Source organism: Melospiza melodia, chromosome 8, assembly GCF_035770615.1.
Source record: "Melospiza melodia melodia isolate bMelMel2 chromosome 8, bMelMel2.pri, whole genome shotgun sequence".
Taxonomy (NCBI): Eukaryota; Metazoa; Chordata; class Aves; order Passeriformes; family Passerellidae; genus Melospiza; species Melospiza melodia.
Genome location: NC_086201.1, coordinates 17,447,501 through 17,460,483, shown reverse-complemented (window position 1 = coordinate 17,460,483; position 12,983 = coordinate 17,447,501). Strand labels below are relative to the sequence as shown.

Here is a 12,983-nt window from a genome sequence, read left to right as displayed (position 1 = left end):
CTGACTTTCTCCCAGCATAGCCCACGTCTCTCTCTGCCCCTGCCTTCTTACTGACTCACTGTGGCAGCTGATTCCAGCCCAGAATTCCAGCCCCTATTTGTGTGTCCAGTGCCTGGGAAAAAAAATACAAGCCATTGTATTTCATCAGTAATTAAGTGCTAATGGATGTCTTAGAGCATGCTTTTAATTTTCTTTCAACAGAAGACAAAATGCCATGTTGTCTGAAGCTTTGACTGCACCACAGGCACTCTGCAAAAATATCTTCTTACAGCTACAAGGGCTTCACCCTCACTATATTTGACTGTGTTGGGAGCTCGAGCACAGGTGAGTGGACACCATTTTAAGTACTGTGTTTATTCAATGTTCTCTAACCAGGGCTAGATAATATGATATTTACAAAGCCCCATTCTCTGCACCCTCAAAGGTTGCCCACCTTGGCAGCATTGATGCCATTGAACTGGCATTAGCAGCAGGGAGGGGTGGCTGTAAATTTTTCCTCATGCAGACAAGGCTTACAAGGTAAGCAGGCGGACCCCCAGCTGCAACTGCGTCCCTGGGAATGGAACCTTTTATTTGCTGTCATAGTGATGACTTTTAATTGTCCCAATAAACAAGCTTTTAAAAAGCTTCTAAAATGTTCTCTAATAACACACTTTGGTCTTTAGCCATAGAAATGCAGAAATAATTAGAAGTGCCATTGTGTACAGTGCCTTCTGGACTGGGCTGAAGGTGAAGGAGAAAGTATCATGCTATCCTTGTCAGCTGCAAGGGTAATTACTGCTGGCTGAAATTACTCAACATTTGTTTATAAGCTCCCCAGAGCATGCTGTAAATAGATTGTCTGTTATAGTCCAATCACATTAAAACGCTGCTCCTTGCAAACTGCTACCTCCTGTTTTCTGTAAGCTAGACAGAGAAAGCCTGCTGCTCACTTATTGAGCACCAAGCACTGAAGAGCTATGTTTAATGTGATTGTTTTCATTAGCTCTTCCCCGTCTGATATTACATTTATAGTTTGTAGGCCTTGAAGACTGGCATCTTGCATTGCTTTCATTTACTGTAGTAAGACTGAATAGCTTTATTTCTGGAAGCTGTATGCAACAGTTGATGGGAATTTTGGAATAGCAAAAGCGTGGGAATATCTACAGGCAACTTGTTCTCCTCTTGGGCAATGGTATTTTTCTCTTTGCCTTCTAAATGCTCCTGCACTGGTTCCAGCAGTGGCCGCATTGCCTAAATTGTCCTTTAAAGGATGAGGAACATTTTCATAAAAGGTTAGAAAGAATGTATTTTATTTAGCACTGAATTTCACGCTACAGCATTGTCCTGTCCATTATGACCTGAGTTGTATGAAATAGTGATGCAGCCACAGCCTGTCTGTTTGATTTGCTCTCAGCATGATTTACCACATCATATCACAGCAGCTCAGGTATTTCCAATAAATATGGGGACAAATTCATCGCTGACATATGCAGAGAAAATGCCAGTGCTATCGATAGAGTTGCATTTGCTCCCACCAAGGTGAATTTGGCCACTAAACTGAAGATTTAGGGGAAAGAAAGAGAATTTTGTAGAAAACCCTAAATCCCAAAACAAAACAACCCAACACATAAAAAAAATTCCAAAGACCTTCTATCTCCATGTATTGCAAAAAAAAAAAAAAAAAAAGACAGTACATAACCAATACTGGGTATCAGAGGCAGAAATTTGTAACTCCTGTTTCATGAGTAATTCATGAGAACACACACAAAGGGTATTTCAACAGCACTCAATTTATTTACCACTGATTATTCCCCAAAATCAGTACTGATTATATATAGAGCAAAGTGTGGACTCGTCATGTCACATTTATTTGAAAAGGTTAGTAACAACATGCTGCCTTGCATACTTCCACAGCTGAAAAAAAAAAATCTAGACATTACTGAATTTAACCTGATTTTCTTAAAACACAGGCACTTCACTGGTGTAAATCCTCATGGAAGACATTGCAGCTATGACAACTTACACCAGCACCCGAGCTTCCCTGGAAATAACACAACAAAGCAGCAATGTTAGTGACCAGTAGAGAATTATTAAAGGAACACAGATAATTGGAAGAAAATAAATGACCTGGATAGAAGAGCTACTATAAAATGAAGTGCAGGTAAATCACTACACTGGACACCTTCCAGCCTCATGTCCTAGGTGCCTTTCTCCCTAATTTTAACATCTGCTTAAAGCTTCTGTTCTCCGCAAACCAGTCAGAAAGGGAAAAGAATTGAAGTTTGGAAATTCACATTTGTTTCTAACTGGAATCATTGCCTGTGGAAAACTGTCCTTCTGGGAAAGATGCTGGAGTGCTAGAAATGATGATTCAATTGCCCATTAAGATAATTCCAGGAAGTACTTCTTTCTTGAAGCTGTATTTCCAGGAATGGCAATCATGGCATCACTGCTCTGACAGTGCTTTAGGTATCTCCAGAAGTGGACACAGCAGGTGAATATTTCCAGTTACTGCAAGTAATACACTACAGGTTAGATCCTCTGGTTATCTTTATTTGCAAAAGCTGGCTGGTGCAGCATATTGCAGTCCTTTGATGATGAACTATACCAATTGTTTTGCAATAAGTGGAAGCTTCTTTTCAATCCAGGTAACATTTTTTTATGTTCCTATTCCTGCTTTTTCGCACTATTAGAGAAGCAGTGAATCTTTAAAGAGAAACTTCCTACAGCTAAAAAAGACATTAAGGGGGAAAAAAGCTGGGAGCCATAGTGACAGGTACAACTAAGGCTGTATCCTTCGGTTCCCTGGAAACCAGTCAAACACTATCTCATCTTGCAATGGTTGTGTCTGATCCTCTGCTTCAGACATCTTCCTAATAATGGCAACTACAGAGGTGACTCTCTGCAAATAAGGGCTTACAGCAACTGGACATCCATCATATATCTCCAGAGCAACATTAGACCACCCTAATGGGTACTCCCGTCTTCATTATGATATTAATTCTCTAAATTTCCAAAGTGATTTCATTTGTAAAATGACAAAGGCTGGCTGCTCAGGAGACAAAGTGTTTTCATCCCCCTCCTGCATGCTTACAAAGGCTTGCTCTCTTTAGTCTTTGGGGGAAAAGAAATTTGATAGCATTAGATCTCTTGTGATACACAAGGCTGCCTAACAGCTACACCACCTGCCAGCACCGCATGCCTGCCCATCCAGCCTGAAGATTCTAAAGCAATGGTTGATGAGTAGAACATAGAAATTGGGGGGGGTGGGGGTGGGGGGGCAGCGGGGGGCTGGTAGAAGCAATGCAGGGAGAAAATAGAAGCTGTATAAAATACTCAGTGTGAAAGTGAGGCAGGATTGAGGGTAAGGGTGAGGTCAGAGCCAAGGCTGGAAACTGAATCAATCTGACCAAGGTTGGTTTGGTTAGATTAGGTAAAAGCATGATTTTCTCCCTGGTGTATCAGAGCCTTTGCTGTGGCTACAAATTCACTGACAGCCAACCATAGTAAGCTTTTCACAAAGAGACAATTCTTTGCATAGATCCTGATCTCCAAACTTTTGAGGATTAAATAAAATAGAGGTGGAATTAAAAAGAAAATCAGTAAACCTGTGACCTCACTAAATGTTCTGCCCCACATTGTGACTAACTGAAGTTCCTGACTGAATAATAGTGAGAAATTAGGAAGGCAGTGATGGTTGTAACCTGGCTTGTGAATGAGTCCAGAAGCAAAACAAAACAGTATTTTAATGCACTGAAAAGTGTACAAGACACCAGTCTCACTAGGCTTTAGGCTGCTTTAAGAAAGCAGACAATCCTTTAGTTGGTCTGTTTCAGGTTTCCTCTCATTTACACTCCTGCCCCCGTTGCTGTCCGCTGCCGAGCTCGCAGAGGCAGCAGCGTGAGAGACTCCAAGGACTCCAGCTCCTCTTCCCAGCAAACACTGCCTTCAGCAAGCTGCTGATTTTAGTGCTCCACCTACAATTTCATTCCCTTTGTTCATGCTCCAATGCTGGATTTCTATTGTACCAGCTACTACTACACCCCCTTTCGTGATGAATCTCGGTAATCAGGGCCAGCACTTGGTACTGGTGTAGCTGCACGCCCCCAGTCTTGGGGCATCCTGTATCCCAGGTGTCCTTCAGCTGGCAGGAAGAGAGCAGAGAGCCTGTTGGGGACTGCAGCCCATGGCCACCTCCCCACATGTCACCAACACTCACTCCCCAGCCATGTGGGGCAGCTCTTGGGGTGACTGTGCTGGGCAGTGTGACACAGAGTGGCATGTGACTCTGCATCCCACCACTGCCTTTCATCACGTGTTTACTGCAAATGGAAATTTTCATTAAATTTTATGATTGTATTAAAGTGTTTCCATCTCACAAATTTGGAAACGTCACTGTAAAATCTTGTTTAAAACTAAATTAATTAACATTAAAAGCACTGAAGAGGATGACTTTTTTTTCTTCCCAGAGGAAGCCTTCATGTTTAGTCTAGAGTAAAGCTCTTTTTTTTTCATTTCTCTTTCTTTCTGACCCAATAAATCTTGCATTCTTTGCTGAACAGCCATGTAGCTTCAGCAGGAAGCAGACTGCCCCCCTCTTTTCCCTTCTTTGCCCTCATTCCCCAAATCTCCAGAAATTGTGGCTTAACTTGGTTGTCAGAGCCTAGGCTGGAGCTGTAGATTTGAACCCCCTCACACTGAGGAGGTCACTGAACCGTAGTCAGCTCACCAGTTTCTGGGTGAATGCTTTAACCACTGCTATAAAAGATGAGCAGCAGCATCACCACCATCCATCTTTAAAAATAAAGAGTAATCCAGTTGTCCAGCCCTCAAGGAACAAAGCTCCTATGAGTCAGAGGGTTTTGCTGAATGTGAATGAGGGTTACATCTTAATGCTTAACTGGAGGCTCTGTGTGCACTGGTTAGTTCTATAGGAGATATGATTTTGGATTATTAGCCTCTCTTTATAACTCCCTAGAAGATTTGTACATCACCTCAACTCCACATACTATTTGATAAAAATCCTTGTTTCCAGTACTAAGAATGTACCACAAAAGAAATCTGGATCTTCAACTTGGATGCCTAAATTTTCCTCAGCAATCACATCTTTCAATGTATTGTTTTAGACATCAGGGCTGAATTTTAATGCTCTAATGGTCCTGCCAGATGATGACTGTGTTGTTTCTGTGTCATCTTTTATAGGCATGGGGCACGGAGATGCTCAGAACCTCCTGGAAATATGCTACTTTCCACAGCTTCATTTTTTTGCACTTCCAGTGTTAAGCATAAAATCATGATGGTCTGAGGTGGGTTGGCACCTGTCCCTATCTGTTATTTATGTTTTTTTTTTTTTAATTTTGCATTCTGTAGAGTCAAATACAAACATGCTGTAAGAAACTCTGCAGTGATTGCTTATCTCAGGGATAAACTTGTCTCCATGTTACATGCTTATGATGTTATTGAGGGCCCTTTGGCCCCCAAATTAAATTATTAATGGAAAATTCTTTGTCATTTGTTTCTCAATGTCACATGAATGTAAAAGTATTTTTCAGTGCTGCTTCATGGAGAAGACATTCTCCTTTTGCATTTAACTTCACCTTTTCTGAAAGAGGTGCTAAGCTACTATTCCTTTCCATTTTTAACTAAATACTGTAGTTCCCTGTCTAAGATTATTGCCCATTGCAGCTGCTAGCAATGAAGGCTCTGCTACCACCCCAAAGTCTTGCTTCTTTTTTTTTTTACAAAAATCATGGGCTAATATTTGGAGGCTTGTGCCAGTCTCATGTAAGTTAACGAGTATAAATCCACTCTGGCATCATATGGTTTCTGTCTTCCATGGCTGCCTTCCAAAAGCTGAAAACTCCAACCTAATGTGTCACTTCAGTATGGACAACATACTGAACCATTTGTTAAGGGAAACAACATCCCATTTCCTAAGCATTTTGGATGCTCTGTGTTAATCTAATGTAGACCTGGAGCAATCATACTGTGTGCAGGATCTTTACTATGGAAAGAATTTTTCCAAGGATGGCTGTAAGAGCTATAGTATTTCGGGTGGGTGGTCTGTGCTCAGGAACAAGAGAAGAATTGCTTTGCTGTGGTTCAGTGGGTGAAAGCCACTGTGAAAGGTGGCTCACCACCTCATTTGTGGTGAGGAAAGCCCAGACCCTCCAGATAAGGAGTGTTGTGGCATAGAGAGTTTTCTGTTAATTGCATATGTCCTTTCTGCTCTCATGTTGGGGGACAGCAGAGGTATGACCACTTGATATGGTCCATGCTGACAGTTATGCATGGAAGGGTTGAATGGATTTTTTCTCTTTACATGCCTGGGGGAAGTGAAAAGCTGGTGCAAATGATGTTTGGTCTTTTGCCAGGCTCAGATTCATAGAGACAAAGATGTGGCTGGAAGCCACTTTATTTGCTCTCTCCACCCAGACTGTACTTTTATTGCTGAGCCTCTGGAAGGCACAATGCAGCACCTGAGTGGTTCCCTGCTCTCAGATGCCTCTCAAGGAGAAAACAAGTTGTTTGCCATTTTCTTCCCTTGTCAGATCAAGCCAATACACATACTCAATATACCTATCTTGAGAAGTTTTCTTTATTGATGACTCTCACTTTCTCTGCAAACAATATATTTTCTGCTGTACCCGTCCAGGTAAATAGGGTTCACTCTGGAAATAGAAGGAGCAGAACCATATGGGAGAGCATAAAAATGAAGTGACCTGAACTACAGTTCTGAAAACACTGTAAATTGTTTCCATTCCTTGACAAAGGGTTCACACTGGGTAGGAGCAGCTTTGTTGCTGTGACTTGGCTTCTAATTGTCTGGCACCTTCCAGGGAATAGCTCTCCTTGTTTGCTAAATTATGACACAGAGAGATGATTTGCCAGCTTGATCTGGTCTTTTCTGCATTGACAAGACTTTTTCATTGCATTCCCATAGAATCCAATACATGAAAAGCTCAAAGTTTGCTCAACTTTTTTTAATGTTTATACAACATCTGTTTTTAGTGGTAGTGGAGAGATGCCCCAGATTCATTGGACTCTACATATATGTTGCTGATTTTATACAAACTGTTTCAGGGATTCATGGTGTAGAGTTTTCTGCACCAACTTATGCTTGCCCAGGGAGCTCTGAAGTGATTTGGCACCCCTTCCATGCACATGTATTTTAAGAAGTCACAAGTCTATTGCATACACAGTAGCTGTGTAGTATTAATATTATACATCCATATGATAAGTCTCTTCAGCACTGCTCTTTCAGAACATTGTCATTCAGGAGCATAGGTACACTCAGAAAAATTCTGTCAGCATGTATAATTTACCATGAAAAACAGTAGTCCCACATAAAAAAGAAGCGTGTAGAGTACAAATATATTCCAAGTTTGTTGCTCTCATCTTGTGTTTTTATTACTCTGTAGAAAATATTTGTTTTTTGCTATTTGGAATGGTAATAACAGGAATTATGTCTCCTTCACTAAGCAAGCTTTTTTAATATAAATAGGATTTGTATATGCTAATTAATAATGCATTGTATCTACACTGACTACTGGATACTGTAAAAATTAAAAGGAAAGGATGCACATAGGCTGGTCACTTCAAATCCAAGCTTGTCAGGTATTCTCTGTGCACCAGGGTAATGCTGCCTTTTGAAGAACGTGTCTTCATTATGCAGTTCAAGATGGCCAACACCCAGGCCTGATATTCTGCTCCTGACCTTGTAAAAATCATTTGCTGTTCTGAAAGCAAGAACACCTCATGATAAAACCATATTAGGTGATAATGACATTTTGCCAGATTGTGCTGAGAATTGCTCTGAGAGGGAGGAAGACGTTTCCATTGATTGTTCATCAATCTTCAGATTGTCTTCAAATGATAAACAGCTCAGGATTTCAGCCCTGCATGTCCGTGGTGTGAGCATACCCCAGAGCCATGGGAGAGTGGGGGGATGTGGCAAGGCAGAAAGGGTGAGCCCAGCCCTGCAGAGCCACACACAGCCGGGCAGGCAGAGGACAGAGGGCAGCCTTCAGCTTTGTGTCCTGAGGAGCAGCACTGTCAGTGTTTGGCTCTGCAGAGCCATTTGTGCTGGTTTCCAGTGCAGGAAGAGGAGGATGATAGTGATACTATTTACAATTCATTATGACAAGATTGCAGAAGATTGTTGAAGACAGGAACCACTGACCTCCCATTTCTCTTTCATCTGTAGGAGTACATTCATAAATGATAGCCCACTTTAAGGACACTGGAGTGGAGAATTATACTGGGCTGCTTCTACAATCTTCTTTACCTTTTGGGTTAGCAACACCACTAATTGGCACTTGACAGCACTTCCAGATACTCCTTGTGAATCTCATAGTGTGACTGATGGTTGATTACATAAAGAGAAGAATTGTCTGTTCCATTTTAGTCTGTCAAAAACTAGATGCTGCATAGCATGTACCACATCTGGCAATTGATAGCACCATGTTTGTTAAGGTTATCTGATTGGAAGAGCTGCAAGCAATGAATAAGCCAGCAAAGCTGCATGTGATAACCTCCCCACAGGGAAGCTGCATGGCCTGACAGCTTCATGCTTGCCATTTCAGTATTCTGCATTTTTAAAGTGCAATAGGGAGCTAAAGAAATGCTCCCTCTTTTCTGAATGCACTTGCAGAAAAAGACAGCCTTTAATGTGCTTAACAGATCCTTTTTTTATACTGCTGAATTTTTCAAAACAATTTTTCACATCCTAAAACAGTAGGAATTATTTTGATGCCTGAAAGCATTTGAGGGACTAATTCATTTTGCAGTTGAACTGCTGCAACTTTTCTCTTGATGATCAAAGAAGAATAAATGAAGTTCCATACCCTTTGTTATTACATTTCTAAACCATAGCTCTTTCTATATATTTTATAAACCAATCTTTTCAAATGCTTGTTCAATACAGGAGAGTTAGTAACCCTACTTTTCTAGTTTGTTCAAGATATGTAGGCTGGTATTCTTCTTACAAAGAAGAAATTGCTATCAGCCCTACTGAATAAAAACTGTTTCAGTGTGCTTAGTAATGTGCACCTTCTTTGGCTCATTTTACCTGGTTTCCTCTGATGTGGACATCATGCTAGCTAACAGCATCTTCAACAAAAAAACAAACAGCTGTACTAGTGCATGCAGTGGACTGGATAGCTCTGACCTGCCACTGAGTGATGGATGTTCTCACAGCAGCTGGGGAAAACAGCATAACAGAGAGAAATATTAGTGTTGCATTGCATATTTTTGGGCAATATTGGCTTTGAATCTCAAATGCCCAAACACTTGCATGCATTTCAGCACCAGGTGCCTACAAGTGCATTACATAAATCTGAATTCTGGGCAGCGCAATGCAGACTTGCAAACCCCTTCTTCTCTGAACTCTATTATTTATAAGATTAAAACCCCCGAGGTTTCAAATGGCAGGTTTATTGTCAAGTACAGTGTACTTTTCATTCTGAACGGACAAAAGCCTTTGAGCTTACCTGAGTCTGCCTGGCTGTCCTCAGTTGCTGCTGTGTGTGTTAGTGGAGGCCAGTCTTTTCTCCAGGGGTGTGAGACAGGCATCCCGTAGGGCCCTCCTCCCAGACCACTGGTACATGGAGGAGAACTCTTCCTTTGCAAGCACTGGGTGCATGGCCTCAGATCTAGAAGCACTCAGAAAATGTAGAAAACAGATGCTCACTTGGTTCAGGTTCTGAATTTCTTTGCACTACACTCAAAAACAGATGTTGAAGCTCGTAGATGTGTTCGTTCTTAACAGCCATTCAATGAATATGGGATGGCCACAAGTATTTGCTTTGTGGTTTTCCATTGTTTGATATTCAAAGGATATGGTGAGTCTTTAATGTCATAAATAGAAAAAGAATATAAAAGGTGGATTTCAGAAAGGCTTTTAAAATCTTGCTGGTGCAGATCTCACAGCTCCTCATGCAAATAGAGTTCCAGACTTCCCAGCAAAATAAACATTTAGACTGGGGTCAGGTATAATCAAAAGTTAAGGTTTTATAACTTTTTAAATAGAGAAGGCACCAGAGGCTCCTAGGATGGCCATTAATAATCATATTATGAGGCATTTCATCTGGGGCATTTTAAAGAACTATAGTTGGTTTTCCAAAGTGTCAAATGTCTTTCAGATGTGCTGGTGTTAATGAAACAAATTCATCAATCTTTAGGGTGGAAGGTTTTTACAGCTGCTTGCCATTGCTACATATGCACATAAAACTCTCCTCTCTTCTTCTCAAATCACAGGCAAGGGAAAAAAAGAAATATTTTTTTTAACTAAAAAAAAAAGAGATATGTTCACTTCTTTCACTTGCACTACTCCAGCAAGTGATCTCAAAAAATTGCTGACCACCCTGCTTGCCACATAGGGGTTTTTTATGCCAAGACTTTTAGTACTAATGAAAGCCCAAAAATAGAAACCAGTTGAAGTTTTGTAAGATCTAGCTAACTCTTTGTTAGTTTTTGTAACAAAGATAAGAGCTTTTGGACTTTGGACATAAGAATGAAATAAGTAAATAATGGTTAATATAAGAAAGGGCATACAGTTCTTGTTTAATGGATTAATAAGAGCAGTTAACCTTGTAGTGCATTAACATTTTAGAACTGAAATGTTTGTAAGCGAGTTAGTTTTACATGAAGTGTCCTTGTAGAGGTCAAAGTCAAACTGTATTTAAAAGAAACTTTAAGCTCAAAAGTTTGTATTTGCTGACATTGTCTGTCCAGTAGGATATGGTCTAAATTTAATACTAGAAAAAATAAGTGTGGTATGAGATACATAGTTGATCAATACAATTTGCAAGTGCTTATCTAAATTGTGTAGTACTTCCAGAAATTTATTCCACGTTCAAGTGCTTATCTAAACTGTGTAGTACTTCCAGAAATTTATTCTAGAATTAGGGGAGGAATTATAATCTAATTTTTTATTTTGTGCTTCCAAGTCACAGGTATTTTGAGCCAGGTGTATGATGATTATGCCAACAGACCACTGGAATCCCTGTGTTACTTACCAGTAGCAGCAATCGTGCTGATTTTAACATTCAAGCACACAGCATGTCCTAAGCGAATTTTGGTCACTTCCATGTGCCTCTTCAGAAGGAAAAACTAATTAAAAGAACTGGCTGTGTTTACTGAATAACCAAGACCTTGATATAGCTATGGCTTACAGATGCTTTGTATGGGCAGAGGGGAAATGATGCACGACCCAGATGCTGAATCAGAGACTGTTTTGAGAATTTGTCCTAAGAAGTTTGGCTTGAAAAAAGAGTTTTTAGAGCAATGAGCATTGATGTAATGATTTTAGAGAAGAATGACTATTGCAGGGAGATAACCATGGATGTTCTTTGTTTTTATAAGCAATGGTTTGGGTTGGGTTTTTTTCTTAACTTAGGTTTCAGTGTAAGGCTTTCCTCCTCAGAAACATGGCAGGACACTTTAGGACAGCAAATAAATTTTTACATTGTCTTTCCTGTCTTTTCCATCTTCTGGTACATATCTTAACCTGTCTGTTGAGATTTTACCTTTTAAGCCTTCAGCTTGTTGGCCATGGTTCCTGATGGCTTGGGCAGCTTCTGGAGACCCCTCACAGCTGAGGAGTGTTTCAGAGGTGGCAGTGATGACTTCATGGCTCGTTCATCTCCCTTTCCTCCTCTGGCTCTATGGGGTCCAGTCCTTGGCTTTAATGGATGCTTCTTCACTGAGGCCCAGGAACAAAAGATGCCAGTCCTTACTTTGCCTGCAATTTCTCTGACTCTCATTCCATATCTGACTAGGAAAGAGGAGAACCCAGCAATAATTTTGGGATGATCAGAATGTGCACGAGAGTCTACCTTTTTCCCCAAATATTTTCAGATTTCTCTTACTTGAATTCTCCTGTTTTCTACAGAAATTATAATAACTTGGGGGCAGAAGCTGTGCCTTATATGGCTACAGTGGCAGCATAGATAGCAAAGGAGGAAGTAGAATGCTCTTTGTTAAGTGGGTAGCTTGCTCACATTTAGTTTCAAGTTCTTTAATCAGTGTTTCCCTCTCTTTTCCATAAGGCTACTCCACAGTGGTCACAAGGTATTTTTTGCTATTTAAATTGTTGATTATTTTTCTGCATGCTTATGATACTTGCATCTGCTGAGCTGCATGATTTAGGAGAAAAGTTTCCCTATGATGTGTCTCAAGCAATCTATGATATCCTTGCCTAGCCTTTGTCTGCCAGCAATAGAATTAGAGAGCAACCAAGGGAAGACCAAATTTTAGGATTTGTGTAGGATAAGGAAAGCATCTGGACACATTATTTACCATTTAATTACATATGACTGATGTGACAAGAGGTGGTGTAAAATGTGGTCTTGGCTCTTGCACAGCAAATGTTCAGATTTGTAATATTAATTACAGCAATTGTTACAGGAAATCTACAAACAAAAAAGAACCCAAACTAAACTAGAGAACACAATTTTTAAAGCCAAATGCAATATTAAGAGAGAATTTCCAGTCCCTAGTGGGTTGAGGGGCATGGGGCTGGTGGCTTTCATGCTGGGTTTTGGGCAAAAGGGACAACTGAATCCTGTAGGTATAGCAAAGATTAATTCCCTAGTATTATTTTTAGAGGGTTCATCTAATTTTCAGCATTGGGATCTGCTTAAAAAAGGGGGAAGAAACTCCTGCAGATAGGTGCAGCTTTCTCATGTACTTTGCTACATCCAAAGTATAAGAAGAGAAAAATTACAGATGCTTTTGAATGATCTCAATGACTACCCCATAAGATCAAGAAAACAGCGTTGGTCCCACTGCCATGGGGTCTACAGCACTTGAGGTACACTTGGCACCACAAAGGAGGGAGTCTTGGCTCTGAGCCCAGCATTCTCTGTGCATTTTGGACAGAAAACTTAGATATTAGGAGGTGGTTCAGAAATATCAAATGAGGTTAAGATTACTGCAATGTTACATCAAATTTCTAGTTATTTCTTCAATCAATATTTATTGTATGAATACATCATAGT

The 12,983-nt window shown here is 40.4% G+C and overlaps 1 long non-coding RNA gene across 3 annotated transcripts in view; it reads right to left on the bottom strand.

Moving 5' to 3' along the window:
* Positions 1-5,423: 5,423 nt before the first annotated feature.
* LOC134421287 (uncharacterized) overlaps positions 5,424-12,983 on the bottom strand; it is a 240,101-nt gene continuing 232,541 nt past the window's right edge. For 2 of the 3 annotated variants that reach the window (XR_010028556.1, XR_010028554.1), the window contains 2 exons: positions 11,511-11,758; positions 5,424-9,830 (listed from right to left, as the gene is read on the bottom strand). This is a non-coding gene — a long non-coding RNA (uncharacterized LOC134421287). The remainder of the gene's footprint in view (positions 9,831-11,510; positions 11,759-12,983) is intronic. The other variant, XR_010028555.1, reaches the window with a different exon arrangement.